The 21,627-nt window shown below is 36.3% G+C and overlaps 3 pseudogenes; 1 reads left to right on the top strand and 2 right to left on the bottom strand.

Annotated features, from left to right (window-relative positions):
- Window positions 1–818: 818 nt before the first annotated feature.
- On the top strand, window positions 819–2,644 carry LOC149016322 (mitogen-activated protein kinase kinase kinase 20 pseudogene; annotated as a pseudogene).
- Window positions 2,645–16,050: 13,406 nt separating this feature from the next.
- Window positions 16,051–18,776, bottom strand: LOC149016321 (magnesium protoporphyrin IX methyltransferase, chloroplastic pseudogene; annotated as a pseudogene).
- On the bottom strand, window positions 18,539–20,930 carry LOC149016320 (ornithine decarboxylase pseudogene; annotated as a pseudogene).
- Window positions 20,931–21,627: the final 697 nt, after the last annotated feature.

The raw sequence follows: 21,627 nt of genomic DNA, 5'->3' as shown, positions 1-21,627 counted from the left end.
AGAATATTATATATACTATGAGTAAGAGTCGAATCAACAATCTTTTTAGTAAGAAGTATTAGTCATTACCGATCTAGCAACTCTATAATAAAAGTCTTCTTTTACTATTGTTCCCTTGATGTTAAAAGTCGTCTTGTTGACTAATGATAAGGCGTCTCTTGAATTTTAAAACAGTCAAAAATAACCCCAAATATTGATTAGTATTAAATTATAATTTAATTATTAGTTAAATTATTTTTTTACCCTTGATTAATAGTAAATAAAAAACTTCCTTATAATTTTTTCATAAATTAAAGTCGACTCTAGAACAAATAATTTATCCATCACTCGATAATGAGAACAAAATGATAATTTTACTTATATATATCTCATTAAATAAAAGATAAAATAAACTTTATGCATTAATACTTGAATTTAATGAAAGGCAAAATAGTCATTGAAAACTAACACTTAATAGCCTCTTGGTTTGAATTGAGAAGGACAATAGTAAATTTTCGAGGTAAAAAAATTGATATGTGATTTCATTATAATATAAGGAGTCATCAATAATTATTTTTTTAATTTTTTATTCAATATAATATTTTACTAATGATCAATTCGAAAGTGATTAGAAACCGCAATGCGTTTTACATGGTTATCCGCGTGAACTCGGAGTTCTCCCACGTGTTGAAATTGTGTACCCACGCAAGGAAAGGGCTAGGAAAGAAAATTTCCTTGGACTCCCACGTGCTTAAATTGTTTTTTTATCTCTTGAAAAAAATTCTGAACCGAAACCCCCTATTTATTGAGAGATTCGATCGAAAAACGTTGAGAAATTGTTTTCTGCGTTAGAGAGAGCGACAACGCAAGCAAACAGAGCAGGTCGAAGAACAACCCAAACTGAACTTCTACTTTCTGGGTTCATTGGAGTTCATCGATGGAGTGGAGGCGAGGCAAATCTGTCGGCCGAGGGAGTTTCTGTTCTGTGGATTTGGCGATTCCGTCAGGGGATTCTCGTTTGGCTAAGCTTCCTCAATTAATGGCGGTGAAATCAGCTATTGTTGGAGAGTGTTCTTTTCTTCAAAGGGAAAAAGAAATTCTAGCTTTGTTCAGAGATTGTCCAAAAATTATTCGCTTTCTTGGAGATGATCACACCACTGAAAATGGTCAAAAATTCTATAATGTATTTATGGAGTTTGCTTCGAGAGGTACTTTGATTGATCTGCTGAAGAAATCTGGTGGAGCTTTGGTTGAAGCAGAAGTGAGACGTTACACGAAATCGATTCTCAGTGGACTTCGTTACATTCACGAAAAGGGTTTTGTTCACTGCGACATCAAGCCTCAGAACATCCTTGTTTGCCCTGCTTTGGATGGAAGCAATGATGTCAAGATAGCTGATTTTGGATTGGCGAAGAAGACAGGGGAGATTGAAAATTTGAATTTGAATTTGAGGGGAACACCTCTTTACATGTCGCCTGAATCAATTGCCAGAAACGAGCATGAAGCACCGCGTGACATTTGGTCTCTCGGTTGCGCTGTGGCGGAGATGATCATGGGTAGACCGGCATGGAGTCGGAGACCTAATACAGATGTTAGTGGGCTCTTGTTTCGAATTGCTTTTGGGGAAGAATTGCCGGAAATTCCAGAGGAGATTTCAGAACAGGGAAAGGATTTCTTGAGGAAATGTCTTGTGAAGGATCCATCAAAGAGATGGACAGCCGAGATGTTATTGAATCATCCCTTTGTAGCAGAAGACATTGTTTCATTGCCTCAAGAACACAAAGTTTCTGTTTTCACATCTCCGAGGAGTGCTTTCGATTTCCCTGAGTGGAGCTCCACACAATCGTCCTTTCCAGACTACTCTGCTTGTGATCAAGAACAACCCATTCGATCTGATCCCAATTCATCCTCATCTTCTTCACCAAACGATCGAATCCGGCATCTCGTGACAGAGAGACGTCCAAATTGGGATTTCTCAGATAGTTGGATCAGTGTAAGATGAGTTGCAGAAGCAGAGGAAATTTAGCAGCAGAGGAAGATAGGTTCAGGTAAACCAGAAGTCCGGTTCATTTACCGGTCCGGTCGATAGCTTTAATTTTTTGAGAGAGTTGTACATAGCTTAGAAGTGTCAGCTGGTTGATGGGTCCATGATTCGATCCAACGGTTATAAACTAGTGTAAAAAGATTCCACTGTACAGTATAAGCATAAGATTACAACACGATAACATTCTTTTTTTCAACATCCAAATATCTCTATTTGATACGTTCGAATATTCCATTTGTGCGAAACGCTTATCTGGTATTTTCGTTTTATTTAAAAAAAGAAAAAAAAAACCGATAAAGAATTACTCACTCTTGGCCAATTATAAGTGATCAATTAGAATATCCTTGGAGGATACGAGATTTTTTTCTTTCTATTTTTCCTGAGAAATAATAGTTTATAAAAGAAGGATAATAATGGGTGAAGAATCCTTCGACCATCTGATCATACACATTGATTTACTCATGTTGTAAGCCATGGCGTTAGCAAGACGATAGTTCATATAAATTTTTTTCTGAAAATTTTAAAAGATGCTTTTCTTGACTGGATTAGTGGAATTCACAAGAAAATAAAAATCAATTAAAAAAGGAAAATTTTCCCCTCAATAGAATTTCTGGAACCACAACACGCATTTGATATTTTATTTACAAAGCTTGCTCATACTTCACATCATCAATGTTAGGTTTGTTCTCAAGATTATTTTTATTTCTAGCTTTTGCCATGTGATGGATAAGGTTAAATATATTACATATCGGGAAAAATCATAATGTCATTTGAATGATCTCTCTTAAATGACATTTTACGTCAATGCAAAGCTGTTCTAGTGGTTGAACTAACACTTCTTAGTGAAAAGGTCGTGAGTTTAAATCTAGGCATGTTAATATCTCCATACAAAGGTTTAGGTTAGAAACAAGGTTAATCAGTGGAATTGGACTTTACTTAGCTTGTCAGAAACAAAAATTTTAAGATCGAGATGAAATTTCGCAGCCTCCAACCTTGTTGCAGGTCGATCCATTGAATGATCTAGAAATCAACATCAGCAAGATTTGATGATGACCAAATATTTTCATTGTAGAATCAAGGTCAATTCAAACTTTACATAAATCTTATTGAGATATGATAAGAAATTAAGAATTAGGGCTGCAGCAGACTTGGACCGGGTCGGATTTTTCAAATTTGAAACTGGTTTTCCTTTAAAATTGTAAACGTGTAAAGGGTATCTAAGTGGGTTTTGAATGGATTTGAAAATTAATTAATTCTCATTCTATCCATCCATTTTTCACTGGCCTGATCCACTTTGTTCTTGGCAATTTCGTGTTTAATATTATTTTATTGATTTGGTTCATGTACTTGCTCTTCCCATTTGATTGATTCCACCCTCTCTAAAGTCTAAACGTCACCAGCTTTTTTTAAGTCACCATTTGCTCATGCTTTAGGTAATCAATCAACCCAAAATATTCATCACCTTTTAAAATCTAAGTTAGGTGTCTTGAGTTGTTGGGCCAGTTGGGCCAAGAAGAAAATGGAAACCACTTGAAATTATCATTAAACATTTTATTAAGAAAAAGATTTCTGGAACATATGCTTGTGAATAAGTTTGAAAACGTTTCTTAATGCACAAGAGACTGCCAACCACTGAGTTGTTACGCCTTGAAGGATGTTCACTTCTTAACTGTTGCACTCTTTGTGAGGTATTTTTTTTTTTGGGCAGATGATGAATTGTATTAAAAGATAAAATATAAAATATAATGGGATACATATATGAAATCAATAGGGCGTTTGGTTATCAGAATTCAAATATTTCAAATCCCTGCATTCATGAATCAAAAGATTTATACATGTTTGGTGTAAAACATTATTGGATTCATGAAATCGAGAGGTTTCACTTTTTTGCCTAAAAATGTGAATTAAGCTATTCTTGGGTATTAAGTGAATCCATGGATTCCACCATAAATATAAAATTTGCGAATTCACACGGAGTAACCTGATGGAACTCTACGAACTTCGATAGATTTGAGGCTAACCCAACAGTTAATTTTTTGAACTATGAATCCGTAAATTTGAAATCCCATTTCATTTCAAATTCTATGATTCATGTAACCAAACAGACCCTTACTCCTATAAGCAATGAGGCTATAACGACCTAGCCATAGAATTTGAGCCAAGACCAACCCGTTGCATCATTTTCTATCTGTTGAATAATTTTTATTGGCCAAGATTGAATTGGAGTAGAAAATCGGTTTTGTTGGTAAAATATTAGCCACAACATTTGTGGGTAAATCTGAGAGCTAGTGCTCATAAGAATGTCTCTAAATCTCCCTCCCAAATCATCTCTTTTGCAACTCAACTCTCCAAGGACTACAATCTGCTTGCATATAAGCATCACACCAAAGAACAGGATGGATAGATTCGATGGATCCACTAGAGAATCACTACATTAGAATCAATGTTGGTGGCTCAAGACAAGAGAATCCACCAAAAGCAGGCTTGGAGGCTCAGGTTAAACAATGGGTAGTTTCTTTATGGAAAAATTACTTGATTAGCTAGTTTTAAGTTTTCATTACAAAAATAACAACTCAAAGTTTCACTTAACAAAACTAGCTAAAACTGAGTTTGAGTTTACAAAAATAGTTAAAATAGTGATTTCTCATCTATTTGGACATTTTTACTCCTAAAATTAATCATACCAATATGGGGGTAAAAATGTCCAAAGGGAATGAAAAATTAATGATTTTCCCCTTTTGAACAAAATAGTAATTTTCCTTTTTAATGTGCTTGTTTGGTTACCATTGCACAAATTAAAAGGAGTCCTCTCCAATAGGGTGCTCCCCAACTCTTATTGACCACAAATTGCAAGGGCCCACAGGATTAGGGAAATGGAGTTTTTGTTTTTTAATGTTTTATTATTTTTTATTTGTGAGTTCCGCATGTTTTATTATTTTTTACTTGTCCTTAAATTGACTTTTTATATAGCATATAGGATGCAGATGCAAAGTCTCAGTTTCTTTTAGACTAAAAATAACAGAGACCAAACTTCATGGAGTCCAAATAAAATTACAAAAGCAAAAATAAAAAGGACAGACTGATTAAAAGTGATAATTTGTCTTTAAATTGACTTTTTCTATAGTATAGGAGAGGCAGATGCAAATTTTCAATTTTTTGAACTAAAACTGATATAGACCAAACCTTAAAGAGGTCCAGACGAAAATTACCCTTCTAAAAGATCATGTAAACCAAATGTAATAAATAGACCCAAAAATCATCGGAAAACGACTTGATTTCATCTAGAAACCATTTCCGGCAAAATTTTCTCTACCATGTCTTCATTTTGGACCACCTTTCTGAAGTCTTTCTCCTGGTTGATTTTTGTTGTGGTCCTTGAGTATAATTTTTTTTTTTTTTTGTTAAATGAGGTTCATCCAGGCCAGCTTGTGCGCACCACGACTACATCCTCAATGCGCTTTTTATATAATTAATATAAGCGAAGCCCCGCCCATGGCCCCGAGGGGATTCGAGCTCTCACCTCCTACGTGGAAGCGTTAGGCTTTGCCAACTGAGCCACCAAGATGAGAGAGAGCGCGAGACAGAGAAGTGCCGTGATGGGGGCAGTACTAGTACTTTCTCAAGAGAGAGATGCAATGATGGGGCAGTAGGATCTCAAGATGCTTGAGCAGTTTGATGAACATATGCCAATATATAGATATGCATACATGCACCAATTTGAAAGTGGCTCTGATAAATCAATCGAACCAAGCTGTGAGACAAATAGGTGTTTTGTTGTATAAACATGCTTCAAATCATGGAGACTCTTTCTGGGTTTCTCCTGCTCATCAAACTCTTCTACTTATAGACAGGACGGGAAAATAATAACCCAGCAAGTTGCATAAACTATCTCCTATCTTAATCAAAACGTAAGGCATCAGGTTGGTTTCCATATATTTCAATTCAACCTTTTTTTTGGCTCCATTGCAAATTTTTCTAATTTTGAGTTTGTTTGCTGGATTTCACTGCAACCCGCCATCACCCATGACCACCGAAAATCACCCACCATCTTCCATGTAGTTCAAGCTATACCTTTCCAGCCAAGTTCTAAAAGAAATTCAATCTTGCAACAACATACAAAGTCCTGTAGTTCTCGTTCATACTCTGTATGATTCTGAAGAATTCCAGCAGTGCATTTATCAATGTTAAGCCTATCAGGCTTCTTAAGTCTACTGAACCCAAGAACTGCAACAATGAAACCAAACGAAACCGAATGCACTGTGAATACCCCCAGTCAAAAAACATCTCTCCAATATCTGGACGGTTCAAGGAACCTTTCAGGTGATGGAGTTAGAGAACCATTCTAGAATTAAAAGTGAACCCCTTATCTTCATTTTTCAAAATTGGTAACTCCAAATGACAAAAACAAATGGGAATAAAAGAAGTGAAGAGCCGTTATAGGCCTTCATAATTTGAGAGGCAGCAGAAAGAAACAGAAAACCAGACAATTTGATGATACTCTTGAGATTCAGGTGCATATCTACATTTACAAACGACCGTCATCTCATCTTCAAACCTATTTTCAAGAAATGGGTCAGGCTTTCTTTCATTCTAAGAAATGGGCCCAAAGCCCATATATAATTTAAGAGGTAGACGAAGAAATTCTACATCAACCATAGAGTTTTCAAATTCAGATCCTCTTCACCCATCCTACTCCTCTATCTAATTTTCTACACTTACATGAATGTGCGACCCATATTGCTCTCCGTGATATGAATAGACTTATAAGTGTAGGTCTCACTACCTTATGTGAGTGTAGAAGAATAGATGGAGGGCCAGGCTGAGTGGAGAGGATCTTCACTAAAATTTTTTCCAAACAAGTCTTTCTTCATGGGCATGTTGTAACTTTTTTTTTTTTTTTGAGTTTTTTTATTGGTACGCACCTTTAAGTGTGTGGGGGGGGGGGGGGGGGGGGGGTGAAACTCTGGTCTCCCACCTTAAGTGGGAAATATTATTGTTGACCCATTTTTATTTTTATCAAAAACAAATATTACTCGTTATTCATTATATTAATTTTACAATTGAAATGACCATTTTGCCCATAAGAAGGGTGTTATGAAAAGATTACCCTTTCATATCCAATATTAGATGAGTAAAGAGATTCGCCCATATTCTAATTATACCTTGTCTACCGGAAAACACTAGCCATTGCCGGCTGCCTCTTGAAAAACACTAGCTATTACCTCTGCAATCAAGAATTACTAACAACACCATCAAATTGTCAAATGATGTTAGTTATTTTGGGATCCATATGTATTTTATTACGCTTAATGGATCCATAATTAGTTTATGCTCTATTAAAAGGACACAAGCACAAAAAACTCTAAAAGACAAAATAGAAAGTACAATAGGCTACATATATAAAATCAATTCGCCCACAAACACCGAGGCTATATCAACCTAGTCACAGAATTTGAATCGAGGCCGACCCATTGCATCTTTCTCTATCTGTTGAGTAACTTCTACTGGCCAAGATTGAATTGGAGTAAACAATTGGTCCTTTACCCTTGACTTTGCCAAAAAAATAGCCACAAACATTTGTGGTGGTAATCGTATCTTTTACAATGCCTACTTTGCCTAGTTGTATGGGTTCAGATTCAAGAATGTTTGTGGGATCCAACTACTAATTACATTCACGACTAGAAGAAGCTGCACTGAAGGAATCTCGGAGAGTCAACATGCACATTTGGTCTTACACCTCAACACTCTATGGTCACTATGGGTAAATTTAAAAGATTGTACTCATCAGAATCCCTCTAAATCTCCCTCCCAAATCATCTTTTTCACTCAACTCTCCAAGGGCTACAATCTCCCTACATATACATCACACTTAGAGAATAGGTCGTATAGATTTGATGGATCTACCAGAGAAACACTACATTAAAATCAATGTTGATGGCTCAAGACAAGAGGATCCACCAAAAGGAGGCTTCGAGGCTTGGGGAGAAACCAATGGGCAATTTTTTTTTTAAATCCTTTGAAGATGTGGTGATAGAAGATTATTGAAGTAGAAGCTCTAAGAATTAGACAAGCTTTATGTTGGGCCAAAGAAAGAGGATTTAATGCAGGTTGGTAGAGTGGTAAGATCTATGCTTCTCAGTGGAGAGGTCATGGATTCGACCTTTGCGGATGACAAAGCACCCTTTGAGGATGTAATCGAGGTGTGCAAAAAAGCTGGCCGGATGAACCGAATGAACTTTAGATACCAAAAAAAAAAGAAAGAGAATTCAATAAGATTATCTTTGAAAGCATTGCTTCTCAAGTCCTGTAATTTAGCTTAAAATAAAAGAATTTATATAAAATTTATCCTTTGAATATCTCAATTTTAATTTATCACATAAATGTAAATTAAAATGGGGAAATATAAGTGATTAAAAATAAAAAGAATAATTAATATATATATATATATATAAGGGGCATTTTGGTCCCTCAACATTTGAAATTTGAATATGGTGTTAGTCTAGTTACGACCCACACATAATATATTGCACTAAGGGGACCCAACATTAGTTTGTGGTCCATTAAGGGGACCCACACGTCAAAACCTATAAATAAAAACGAATGGAAATAAGAACTTATAAGATTTGATAATCTCAAATTAAAAAGTAAATAAATAAAAGATTAATATAAGGAATTACCATTTTTTTATTTATTTCCTTTTATTTTGAAAACAAAATTTTTTCTTTTCTTTCTTTGCTCTCGTTATTTTGATTAGAGAATAAGATTGTTATAACCAAAAAAAAAAAAAAAAAAAAAAAAGAGAATAAGATTGTTTAATTATGATGATTTTTTCTTAACTAGTACGAATAATAATATAATTTAATAAAAAAATATAAGTAAGTATATTCTTAGGGTTATTTTTAAATTTTTAGATAAATCAAAGATGACGCATCATCACTTAACTAACGAAACTTAACGGCAAGAGGGGCATCAGTAATTACAGGTAAAATCTAAGTTTGAATCAGTAATTTCAAAAGCTGTAGGGGATAAAGCAGTAATTAAGCAATAGTAGGTGTCCAAAATAAAAACTTATTTTTGGCTTTTCTAGCTGTTCCTTATTGTGGCATTACAATGCAACCGTTCACAATTAATACTACAACTAATGTTATGCTTTCTCTTTCTCTAGACAATGAAGGGCTCAAGAGGGACAAAAGGAAGTCTTGGCCTAGGCGTGTCAATTTGTAGCCTGAACCATTAAAACCGAACTGCACCGGCTTGTTATAGCCCGACTCGGCCCGAATCGAACCTTAATGGGTTGTGTTTGGGCTGAAGGTGGCAGAGCCTGCACCAGCCCAAACCCAAATCGCAACCTGTTATAACTCATTTTATAGTTTTACATTAAATATTGTTTGAATCATTATATTACCAGTAGATAATTGGTATAAACTATCAGAAAAATTGAGCATGAATTCAAAGATCAAATAATCATTATACTATTTGTAAGGGACAATTAGAAGGATTAAGCGTGACTGTCTAATTGAATGTACCAAGTTTGTTTAAATTAAGCAAATATTTATTTAATTCAGAGGTATTTCTTTTGCATATCAAACTAAATACCAACCCAAAAAAGAGACATATTTCACAGATGTGGAAAAAAAATCAATAAATTCATAACACAAGAACCCTATTTCAAGACAATCAATCATAACACAAGTTGGAATCCTTGCAGTTCCAATGTTACCACTTACAATATAGGTTCTTGATTTTTGTAAGGTAGGTGGGATTTCTACAACGTATAATGACTTTTCATTTTTTAATGGAAATTGATCAATAACATTTTTGCTTTCCATAGAATTTTAGTTCTTGTTATAGAATGCTCAACTATTTTTTTTGTTCTTTGTTTTTTGCATACCATATATTGTTAACCCAAACGTTAGTCAACCCAAGTATTAGCCAAAACTGTTAGTTAGCTTGAACCCAAACCACACCAAACCAAAACCGGCTTGTATCGTTATTTTGCAAATAGACTGTGTTTGAGTTGGATGTTTTTTAGCCCAAAACCATTAAGCCCAACCCAAACCGCACTGTTGACATCCCTATCTTGGTCGTAGGGGAGTAAACAGATCAGATTTGGATCAGATAATGGTAATATCATATTTGCATCATATTATGTTCGGACGGATTCGGATAATATGCTATTGGTTTTTGGACAGATTCAGTCAAATTTGGATGATAATTAGATAATTATTTTCTCAAGTAAATTCTTCCAAATGGGTATGAATACAAATTGAATACAAGTTTTCGACTACCCTGTTGACATCTTTACCATTTTATTTATGAGGGTTATGTTTGAAATTTAAGAATTTATTAACTTTGGTTAGGGGTGTCAAAATCTAACCCGAACCGTTAAAACTAGACCGAATAGGCCCGTTATAGCCCAAACCGGCCCACACCGAAGCTTAATGGGTTGTGTTTGGGCTGAATAACCTCAGCCCACAACTGTTTGGGCTGGGCCGGGCTAGCTCGTGTGCGTTAGCCCGAACCGTTTGGTCCGAAACCAGCCGAACCCAAACCAACTTGTTAAACCTGTTATAAATAAATAAAATAAAATAAATCTAAATGTAAAAGCCAAGAAAACCCCCAAGTTTCTAATTGTTTTCTTAATTATTTTGCTTTGGAATATGCAAACAACAAGCCTGTCAAAGCCTTCACCATTTGGAAGATGAGTTTAGTAAATATTTAGCAAATGTATTATCATTTAAAAATCTTTTAATACTTTATTTTGATCCATTTTTATAAGTGTTAAGAAGGGAAAGGAGAATAGACAAATATAACCCACTAAAATTCATCAAGATGCTAGATTTCTTTTATATATTAGTTCTTTTTGTAGAAAAATAGTTTTTGGTTTTAAACACTCAACACAAGAGATTTGAAGAGAACTTAATGTTTATATGTGTTTACATGCTCTTGATAAATTCCACACATCAACAAAATACTCAAAACATACCGCTAGTAAACCTGAACCCAAACCGTTAGTAAACCCAATTTGAAACCTTTAGTCATCCGAACCCAAACCGCACCGGCCCAAAACCGGCCCGAAACCGTTATTTTCTTAATGGGCCGTGTTTGGGCTGAGTGCTTTTCAGCTCGAAACCGTTAGGCCCAACCCGAACCGTTGACACCCCTAACTTTGGTATTTATTTTAGTAGAAAATCTAAGAAAAATAGTAATCTCAAGTAAAAGGTCTATAAAAGTAAGAAAATAAATTCAAATAAGTAACTGAATCGGATAAATTTATCAGACAGATAATAACCAGTAAGAAAGGGGTATACCATATCCGCATCCTATTAGTAATCTGACAGAATCGAATACCCTAAAACGGATACGGATGCGAATTTCGGTTATTCATTTATACCCCTAATCTTGGGTTAAATATTATGAGTATGTATGAAAATAGTTTTCATAAATCAATAAAAGTAACTTGTTTGATAGCCGTTGCACAAATTAAAAGAGTCTCTTTCTATACTTATGCGTAGATGCACCAAAAAATTTTATGAACAATTTGCAAACATTTATCTTCCATCACAATAAACACCTGATATATCAAGAGATTTACCATATTTTTGTCATTTAAATGTGATATAATAGATTTGGGTGTCAGAAACCATTTGGTACCTATTAATGCATAAATAGTTTTTTTGGGCACAAAAGGAAAGGGTTAAATTTGATTTTAAATCAACTGGTTTGTCAAAGAATCATATTTTTGAAAATCAAACGATTATTAATTGAAGAATCGTGTTCTTAAAAAACGCATTCTAAAGAATCATGTAAATCAAATGTAATAAATAAAGCCAAAAATTTTGCCCTAGATGAAATCAAGTCGTTCTCCAGATGTCCGAAACCTTCCAAGGCCAGTCACATTTTGGACCACTTTTCTAAAATCTTTCTTCAGGTTGATTGTTGGTGTGGCCCTTGAGCACGATTGATGAAGTAGAAGATACGAGAGTGTTGAGAGAGAGAGAGCTGGCATGATAGGGCAGTATGTTCTCAAGATAATTGAGCAGATTTTATGAACATATGCCAATAGATGCTTGCAACAATCTGAAAGTGGCTCTGATTTCTCTCTCTTGCATGATTCAACAGTATCTTCTCAAGATAATTGAGCACAGAGGCGGACCTACATTGGGACCGGAGGGGTCATGGCCCCCGATTTTTTGAAAATTTTGATTAATTTCTTTAAGTTCTTTCAGTTTTTTTTTCTTCCCACATGTGAAATATCATTTTTTTGGCACTCCCTCAATATTGAGAACAATTTTTAAAAGTAAAATAATAAGTATAAATATATATCAATCCTAATTAAAAACTAACTCCTCAATCTTTATTAATTCTCCCATCTCTTCTCTCTAATCTTTTTTTCCTATTTATTCTTTTCTCTTTCATAAATGTGGGTTATGGAAAATTTTGAAAAAAAATATTATTAGATATTCAAAATGTAATTCCTAATTATAAACTAACTCCTCAATCTTTATTTATTCTCTCATCTCTCATCTTTTCTTTCTATTTATTCTCTTTCCTTTTTATAAGTGTGGGTAAGGAAAATTTGAAAAGAAAAATTCTTCACAATTAGGTACTCCTTCTATTTCTCAATTTATTTATCTTTTCTCTTTTTCTCTCTTTTTTGATTTTATTTATTTTTATTTGATTTTATATTCGCTGTTTTTTTTTAAATTTCTTTTGTAATTTTTCATATTTAATTTTATATTGTGAATAAAATATCTACAGTTAATAAGATAACTAACTACTATTGGTTTGCATCTCCTACCAAAAAAAAGAAAAATATTGGTTTGCATCTCCTAATAAAGAAATTTTGGTTTGCATCTAACTTTTTAGTTTTGAAGTGATGTAACATTTTTTTTGTAATGTTGTTTTAATTTATTTAGAAAAAATATCATTATTAATAATTTAACTATTTTTTTCAAATATGTGTGGGCCCCACAAAACATTTTTTTTGGACTATCCACCTTTGGAATTAAAGCTATCAATGTTTCATTCAATTTGTCATCCATGTTTCTAGCAAATGTATCCCGAATAGTATTGCAAACCATATTCCTGGTGATAGACCACATTTTTTGATAGATGGCAGCCTGAAACCCATAAGGGCCAGGAGCTTTCCAAGGTCCTATTTGCTTTACTTCCTTGAAAATGTCCTCATTTATCACTTCAAAATCAAGCATACTTAACCAATCATTATCAAGAATAGGGAAGTTATGTGATGAGGGTAAAGATGGCAAATTTTGGCTTCCAGCAGAAAATAAATCTTTATAAAAATCAACCACATGTGATCTAAGAAGAGTCGGATACCAAATCCAATTGCCATCCACATTTTTTTAAGGGCCTATTTGGTTACATGAGTCTGGAGATTTCAAATCTATGGAGTCATAATTCATAAAATTAATTGTTTGGTTGTGGAATAAAATATGTGAATTCATCCTAAAAAATTATTTGGTCGATGTGATTTTTGTGAATGCACAAATATTTAGAGTTTTTATAATAGCAATGAAATCTCTGGATTTCACCCTATACCCATAAATTTACAAATTCACGTTTTTAGTGTAAAAAGATGAATTTCTAGATTTCATGAATCCAGAGATTTTCACAACCAAATGGGTATAAATCTCAGATTTGTGAATCTGGATTCACGTAACCAAACAGGCCCTAAAGTTTCTACCCTATTCCTCATTCAACGAGAAATAGTAGAGATATGAAAATAATGTGTATTTTTGTCCCCTTGCAAAATTCAATTTTTATAAGATTTTTATGCCCAGAGAATTTCTTCTCTGCTTAAATTTTTTTCCAATTCCAATCTTAATTCTTTTTCTAAATTAAAAAGAAAAGGATTCAAGATACTTTCATTAGTTCATTTCTGGATCCCTCTCAGCCTTGCCTTGAGCCTCTTTTTTTCCTTATGTATCTAGTCTCCCAAAAGTATCTTTGTTCCAAGCAATAAGCTTTTCTTGAAGGTAGAAGAGAGCATTCAACAATCTTTCACTCATCTTCCAACCTTCCTTAATTACATCAGCAAATTGATCATGTGTAAACCACATAGCCTCCATTTGAAATGGACGTTCACGAGGCGCGGTTTTATGAGAATGACAGTCAACTAGTATAGAATGATGATAAGATTTTATCCTAGGAAAGCACTGTTATTGTAGCCTCAAGAAACATCAAACGCCATTCTGTTGTACATAATCCACGATCAAGTCTTCTATAGATGCACCTAAATCCCCTCCATTTAGGACCTCACCAAGTGAATCTAGGACCAGATGAACCCAAATCTAACAGATTGCATCGATCCAATTTTTTTTTAAATTTCTTACATTTCCTGACAGACACTGGGCCTCCACCTTTTGTTTCCATCTCATCATTGAGATCACCCGCACCAAATAAGGGATTTGACTTGTCCTTAAATCCAAGTATAATTTATTCCAGCCTACTTGGCGTGTTGTGTTCCACTAGACTTGCATACATGGCAGCTAGAATCCAACTTTTGCTAGAATGATGTTCCACCATAGATATTTATTTTGGATTCGTGAATTATTTTGAGAAGAATAATTCGATGAATTAATTTATTAGAGCGGTAAAAAACGTGTACAAATTTAAATTTGGATTTCGATTTTAAAATTACTCGTTTTACTATAAGGAGTTTATTTATTTATTTATTTTTAGTATGAGTTTTACTAATATGAAGTTGGGTACAAAAAAGTAGATGTTTAAGTTAAGCAAAATATACATATATTATGCATTTTTTTTTTCATACAAAAAAAAAAAAAATCTTCTCCTTATCGTATAACATGAGTTTTTTTTTTTTAAATCATTTTATCATTTAAAAGTTTTTAATGTTCTTCAATCATTTGTAAGGCTACTTCTTCTTTTATAATTTTTTTTTATCAAATAATTCAGCCATGATCTTTAATATTTATAATATCTAGAAGTATAATATAAAAGCTTGAAATATGTGTGAACTTTTTATCCATCTAATCATTCATCTATAAAAGCACATCATGGCATTTTACTGTATATGACGTCCATTATTCATAAAATGTATATATAAAAAAGAAGATTACAATAAGAATTCACACCCTTCGCCCAAAAGAAAAAAAAAAAGAAAACCTTATGAATGTTATAAATAATATTTATTTATGGATGTCTATTACCCCAAAAGAGATTGTACTTCCAATTGAAGATCTCAACTACCTCAGGATACAATCTTAGTGATTCACACTCTCATATTATTGAAGATCACAGTCATCTCATTACACAATATTGATAGTCAATATTTCCATTCTATGCATCTTCTATCTTTGGCGACAATCTATCTTTCCATATCAAAGATTATCTTATTGTATATGAGAATCATATATTGTATTTCTTTGTAGACTCTGATATTACTATATCAGAGAAGATGTTAGTTCCATTATAAATATGTAATGATTAATTCAATAGAAAGGCTGAATTCATCTTGTCTTTCTTCTTTATATTCAATATATCTTTTTTATTTTATAACACGTTATCAGCATGATTCCGCTCGAAGTAATTGTGAACAACTCCGCTCGAATTATTGCGTTTTGAGAAGAAAAACAGTAGACTATGTATCATTATGTTTTGAGCAAATTGCACAGGCACCCCAAAATGGAGGCTTTAAAGCATTGACACCCCACTTTATGTTTGAAAAACACAGACACCCAATTAATTAAACATGGTAGTCCATTCTGTTATTGAAACCATTAGTCCAATGTTTATTTTTCTTAAATTCCAAAATTGCCCTTACCAAAAACTGAAAGGAAAAAAGGACCAAATTTATTCTCTCTCCCCACACGACTCTATGGGTTCACCTCACCACCTCCGTCTCTGGCTCCGGCAACACCAACGAACGCCACCACCACCATTATTGCCTCATTAATCAAACCCTTAGAGCGAGATCAGCAGTAGAAAATCAACTCAAAAGCCAAATTGTCTCTTTCTGTGTCCTCGCATCATCCGTGGGTTATTCAAGTAGCAGGTACAGCCTCGACCAACTTAGTGAAATAGAATTGAGTGGTAACAAGACCTCTCTTCCTGATTCGCCATCCAACCTTGTTCAGTGCCCTCTCAATATCTGCCTCTGCGTGAAGGTAAGCTCGAGTGGCTTTGGAAGGTCCAGGAAATAGCTCTCCTACCCTTTTCAACAGATCATAACAGAATGTGTCTTAGGAGCAAAGCTGAGTAACAAACGTTTCTCTGCCAGCGATGCCAAATGCCCTATCATTCCGTCCGCCTTGCTCTGCGGGTAATGTATCAACACGTCCAAACACACAACCGTGTCGTATTTCCCTTCTAAGCTCTCCAAATCGCTCACCTCAAACTTGGGCATTTTCGCCTTGCCATCATTCTCCTCTTGAAGAAGCTCTTCTCTTGCCTGCCATTGTTTTTTGTTAATTACATAAAAGAATTGAGACAATTCGCAGGGAGTTGGAGCTACATAAAAGTACTTAAAATTGTTAACAGTACAAACCTGTTTCTCAGCCTCGGTGACCATGGCGGCAGAGATATCACTGGCGTAGACAGTGGCCCCTTGCTTGGCAAGAGGAATGGAGAGGCAACCAGTGCCACAGCCGGAGTCGCAGACAGTGACGCCTTCCAGGGGGCGCTCGTCTGCGAGCATCTTTAGGACATTCTCGACGGTCTTGGAGTGGCCAAATTGGATGTCAAGTTGGACTTTGTTAACTTCGTCGGTCTCTCCGTAGATTTTCCTCCAGGGCTAGAAGCCGGAATTGTTGAAGTACTCCTTCACCACCTCCTTGTCGCCTCCTCCCGCCTCTTCAGCCTAGAGCTGCCTATGCTTCTCAGGGTCGGCGAACAAAAGCACAGTGGCCGCAGCGGCGATCGAACCACCATCCAAGAAGGCCAACATTATGCCATCCAAGGCAGCTCCGACAGACGACACATCGGTAGCATTCGACAGTGGTGGAACTGGAAGGGCTTTTGGGGGCGTTATAGTTCTTCTTCTCGTCCTGATTTTGAATTCATACTGAGCATTTAACTTTGAAGACATCCAAGTTGCTTGAGGAGGGTCTAATTGAGAAACTGGTGGAGTTGCAGAAATCAAAAATGGGTGGTGATTTGATAGAGGTGGGTCGATTCAAGGAGAACGAGAACGAGAACAATGGGGTCTGTAATGGAGGTAATGAACTAGAATCCAAAGGGAAGAGAGAGAGAGCAAAGAAATGAGATTTATGGAAACCCATCCATTTGCAAGCTGTGTTGCCAGATTTGCAGTGCAGTTAGATGTTGGAGAACGATTGAGAAAGAGTGAAAGGAGGGCTTTCAAGCTGGAGATATTGAAGAGAGTAAGGGAAGCCGTTTGATTAATGAGGCAATAATGGTGGTGGTTCCGGAGCCGGAGCCGAAGGTGGAGAGGTGAACCGGCAGAGTCGTGTGAGGAGAGAATAAATTTGGTCCTTTTTTTCTAGTTTTTGATAAGGGCATTTTTGGAATTTTAAAAAAATAAACAGTGGACTAATGGTTTCAATAACAGAATGGACTACCATGTTTAATTAATTGGGTGTCTGTGTTTTTCAAACATAAAGTGGGGTGTCAATGCTTTAAAGCCTCCATTTTGGGGTGCCTGTGTAATTTGCTCTTATGTTTTCAATTCCAAACTGAAAAGAATGATCGACCTCCTCGCACATTTTTGTAAACTATGGAGTTTATCTTATCCGTCTTGAAATGTAAGTGCATTATGATAAAAAGGTATGCGTTTTATTGAATCTAAGAATCAAACAAATAATAAGATATTAGATTGCCTTAACAATTGTGGTTTGTTATTAACAATTGATTTTATTTATTGTATATAGTGGTTGCTAGCTTTGCACCACAAATATTGTTAAATGCACTTGAAAGATTTGAAACTGTAAATGAATACAGTTCTGCAGATGCACTTGAAGTTGCAAGATTTAAAACTATAAATGAGTACAGTGTTGCAAATGTACTTGGAGTTGCAAGATTTGAAACTGTAAATGAGTACAGTTTTGCAAATGCACTTGAAATTGTAAGATTTGAAACTGTAAATGAATACAGTTTCTGAGATGCACTTGAAGTTGCAAGATTTGAAACTGTAAATAAATACAGTTCTGCGGTTTTTGAAATTAATTCTTCTATTGAAATTATGTGGAGAAATATTATTGATGAAAATATGACAGCAAATTTTCAAACTTCAGATTTGTTGTTACCATAGAACAAAATTCCATCGAAACTTGCGAAATTTCCACCGAAATTTTCCATTTTGAAAAATGCGAAACGAAACTCATGAGTGTCACATCCTCCCAGCCGGTATCCTAACTGGCATACCCGAGAGTGTGATCCACAGCCCCGAAGATCAAGTATCGAGGAAATCATCCTCCCACATGTGCGATAACATAATCATGAACAAAAATAAATCAAGGTTTAATATTATAAACAAGGTTCAAAACAAGAAATGAACAATCAGAATAATCAGAGTGCGGAAAGATACCAGATATCCAATGATATCAAAAAGGAGTGAAGTGAGGCGGAAACTCACTTTACCAAAATAGCGGAACGTAGTATAAAAATCAAAAGGGATTACAACTGAAACAAATGTACTAATACGCCGCGAGGGCGGACTTTCGATTGTCGCGTTGGTAGCATCAATGTTGCGGAGAAGGCTATGACCTGCCATCCGTCTCGGCCGTAGAAGCGTACTGGTAAAGCTCGCCATAGAAGAATTTGTATCCAGAGCTGGAGTTGTTCTGCGGTATGCACCAAAGTGCGCTGCAACCAGAAATTTCTTATTTTTTATTTCTGAACTGAAAAAAGAAAAAAAAAGAAAACAACAAATCGAAGAACATTAGATCGAAGTGGGAGAGAGATGGGATGAGGCGATGAGAGAGATTGAAGGAAAAACAGCATATCGAAGCCAAAAGCTCCAGATCTGGTTGGCAAGCAGAGAAGGAGAGAAAAGAAGAGAGGTGAGCTGATGAGGTGAGCAGAAGAAAAGAGAAAAGAAGAGAGGTGAGCTGATGAGGTGAGCAGAAAAGGGGAAGGTCGAAGCGAAAACACCAGATCTGGTGTTCCGCTCGGAGGAGTAAAGAAGAGGAGGAAGATGAGCAAATGAGGGGTGAGAGGAAGGAGGTCAACAGAGGAGGGAGGAGAGGAGGCAGAGAGACTACAGAGGCGAGTGCCTCCGCCTCAAACAATGGCAGGTGGAAGGGCGCTCAGATCTGGAGTTCCGCCTCAGCCGCGCACGATCTGGAGTTCCCCACTGCATAGGTTATATGATGCTTGTGCCTACATTCTTTCATTTTATTTATTTATTTAATACTTTTCTTTATTAATGGAAGTTCCTTGGGTGCTGCTATCTCGATTATGTATTTTCAAAAGTATATTAATTGTGCAGCACTAAAGTCGAGCTCGAATCTGGACATCCAGTGTCATCTATCGGATCTGAAAAAACAAGGTGGGTGGAGATGGTTGAGCTGTTAAAACCATTGAAGTTGGACGCACAAGCAGAAGAGTAAGCACCACTGTTGGGAAATACAAGCCAGTCGTTCAACTGGAGTTCCGGTAATTGATCGCCCTTGAGGATTGTGTCTACACCATCCAATGTGTGACCAAAAATTGTCGACGTGCAGGTCTTCTCCCCTTTGCATGTTGGGTTGGATCGGTTTGATGACCAAGCCAGCGGCTCGGCTGTTACGGGCTCATTGTAAATTACTCCCCTAAAGGATCCATAGATCCCATCGTTGATCCAATACTCCCTACGCTTGCCACGTACACGTGTACCAATGATTTGAGCCACGAGAGTGAATGCAGTGGCCGCGAAGAATCGGCCAGGTTCAGAGATAATAGTTAGACCAGATTCACCAGGAAAGTAGTCGCACAGAGCTTCCGTGATGGTTGTCACAATCTCATTGAAGAGGGAACCTACCATGAAGCCTCCGCCAACATCGAGGATGCGAAAACGGGGCATGCCCAATGACGTTGCAGTATCGAAAGCTGCCTTGGAGGCGGCTATGGCGTTTCGGTATGTGCTTGAGTGCAGAGCACAGCTACCTACGTGAAATGAGACACCAATCACGGCCAACCGAGCAGCATGGCAAGCTTGGAGGAGAGGTTTTACCTCTTCTGCCAATGCACCATACTTGGAACCCATTGGGTAGATGGCATCGCTATCGTCGGATGCCTTAATCCGTAGCAACAGTTCACAGGTTGGGTGGCATCTTTGTATCTTGTCAATTTCATCCAACGAGTCGAAGGTGGTGAGGTTAACGCCAACACTGGCTGCATACCTGATGTGGGACTCGGCCTTGCATGGGTTGGCGTAGACAATGCGACTAGGAGAGATGCCTAGTTCTAGCACCATGTCAATCTCTGCAGGGCTTGCACAGTCAAAGCCTGCCCCTAGTGCTGCAAGTGCGCCAAGCAGTGCTTGGTGCGGATTACACTTGACCGCATAGAAAGGGCGGATATTGGGGAGGGAATGACTCCATTTGTCCATAAGGCTTACCAATACTCCTAGGTCGAGCACATAGAAAGGGTCTTGCTCTTCTTTCTTGGAGATGATGGACTGTATGAAGTCTGTTACACCATTCCTTGTTGATAGCCTAGTCACCGTCTTCCCTTTTAACCCAGAAGCTCCTAAAAGTACTGGCAGGACAGATGTGTGGGTTGAACCCATACCCATGGCTAAAAGAGAGACAGCTAGAGAATATCGATCGAATTGTGGTTTAGAGGATGTTGAATCTTATAAATATATATATATACGCAGCTAGCACAGAGAGAAGCAAGGATGCAAGGGATAACACTATCTTCATATGCTCGACTCCACCAACATTCTGATTTCTAACACAGAAACAGAAAGCAACGTGCACGTGAAAGAATTGCGAGGGTGACGGAGCTGCATCCCTCCACCGACATTCTATCTCGGATTTTAGTTGGAAGAGTCGGTAAGCTGTCCTTTTTTTCTTGAATAAGAGTGAACTGTTCGTTTGGCGATTGTATGTGTCCTCCATCATGAACACTATAAATGTTTACGTACTGACCAAACCATTTATGAAAAGCAGAAAGGGCGCCACCTAAAGCATATTATTACAAGAAGAAAAAGTTATAATCACACTGCATGTTGATAGAAAGAATGGTCCCATTTTGGAAATGCACCAAGCCAGAACAGAATATAATAACGCAGATCCCATTGTTCCCTGTACATTTTTTGATATTATTATGATTTATGAGAAATTTATGTTGATATTGACTCAAAAAATCAGTATGAATAGTTGTGTTTGTATACTTAATTTATAGAAGACATCAAAAGATTCAAGTTTGGAAGGGAGAGTCCGGGTCTTTGGCTCCAAAAACAATGTCCACCAGATTTTAAAGTTCCCAACAAACACATCCAAGGAGATAAAGACAGTTAAGTGACCTGGATCTCACTTTCACATGAGCACCTCGAACTTGGATATTCTCTACTACAACTTTACCAATTTTGCTTCAGTGCTGCGCATTCAATTGGATGATGTGGCTTAGTCTTAGCTGTTCGCAGTTCAGTGCTGCGCATTTAATGCTCAGTACTG

Source organism: Hakea prostrata, chromosome 5, assembly GCF_041222555.1.
Source record: "Hakea prostrata isolate BN-2017 chromosome 5, UWA_Hpros_2, whole genome shotgun sequence".
Lineage (NCBI taxonomy): Eukaryota > Viridiplantae > Streptophyta > Magnoliopsida > Proteales > Proteaceae > Hakea > Hakea prostrata.
Note: the sequence above shows the minus strand (reverse complement) of the source record. Positions and strands in the feature narration are given on the sequence as shown.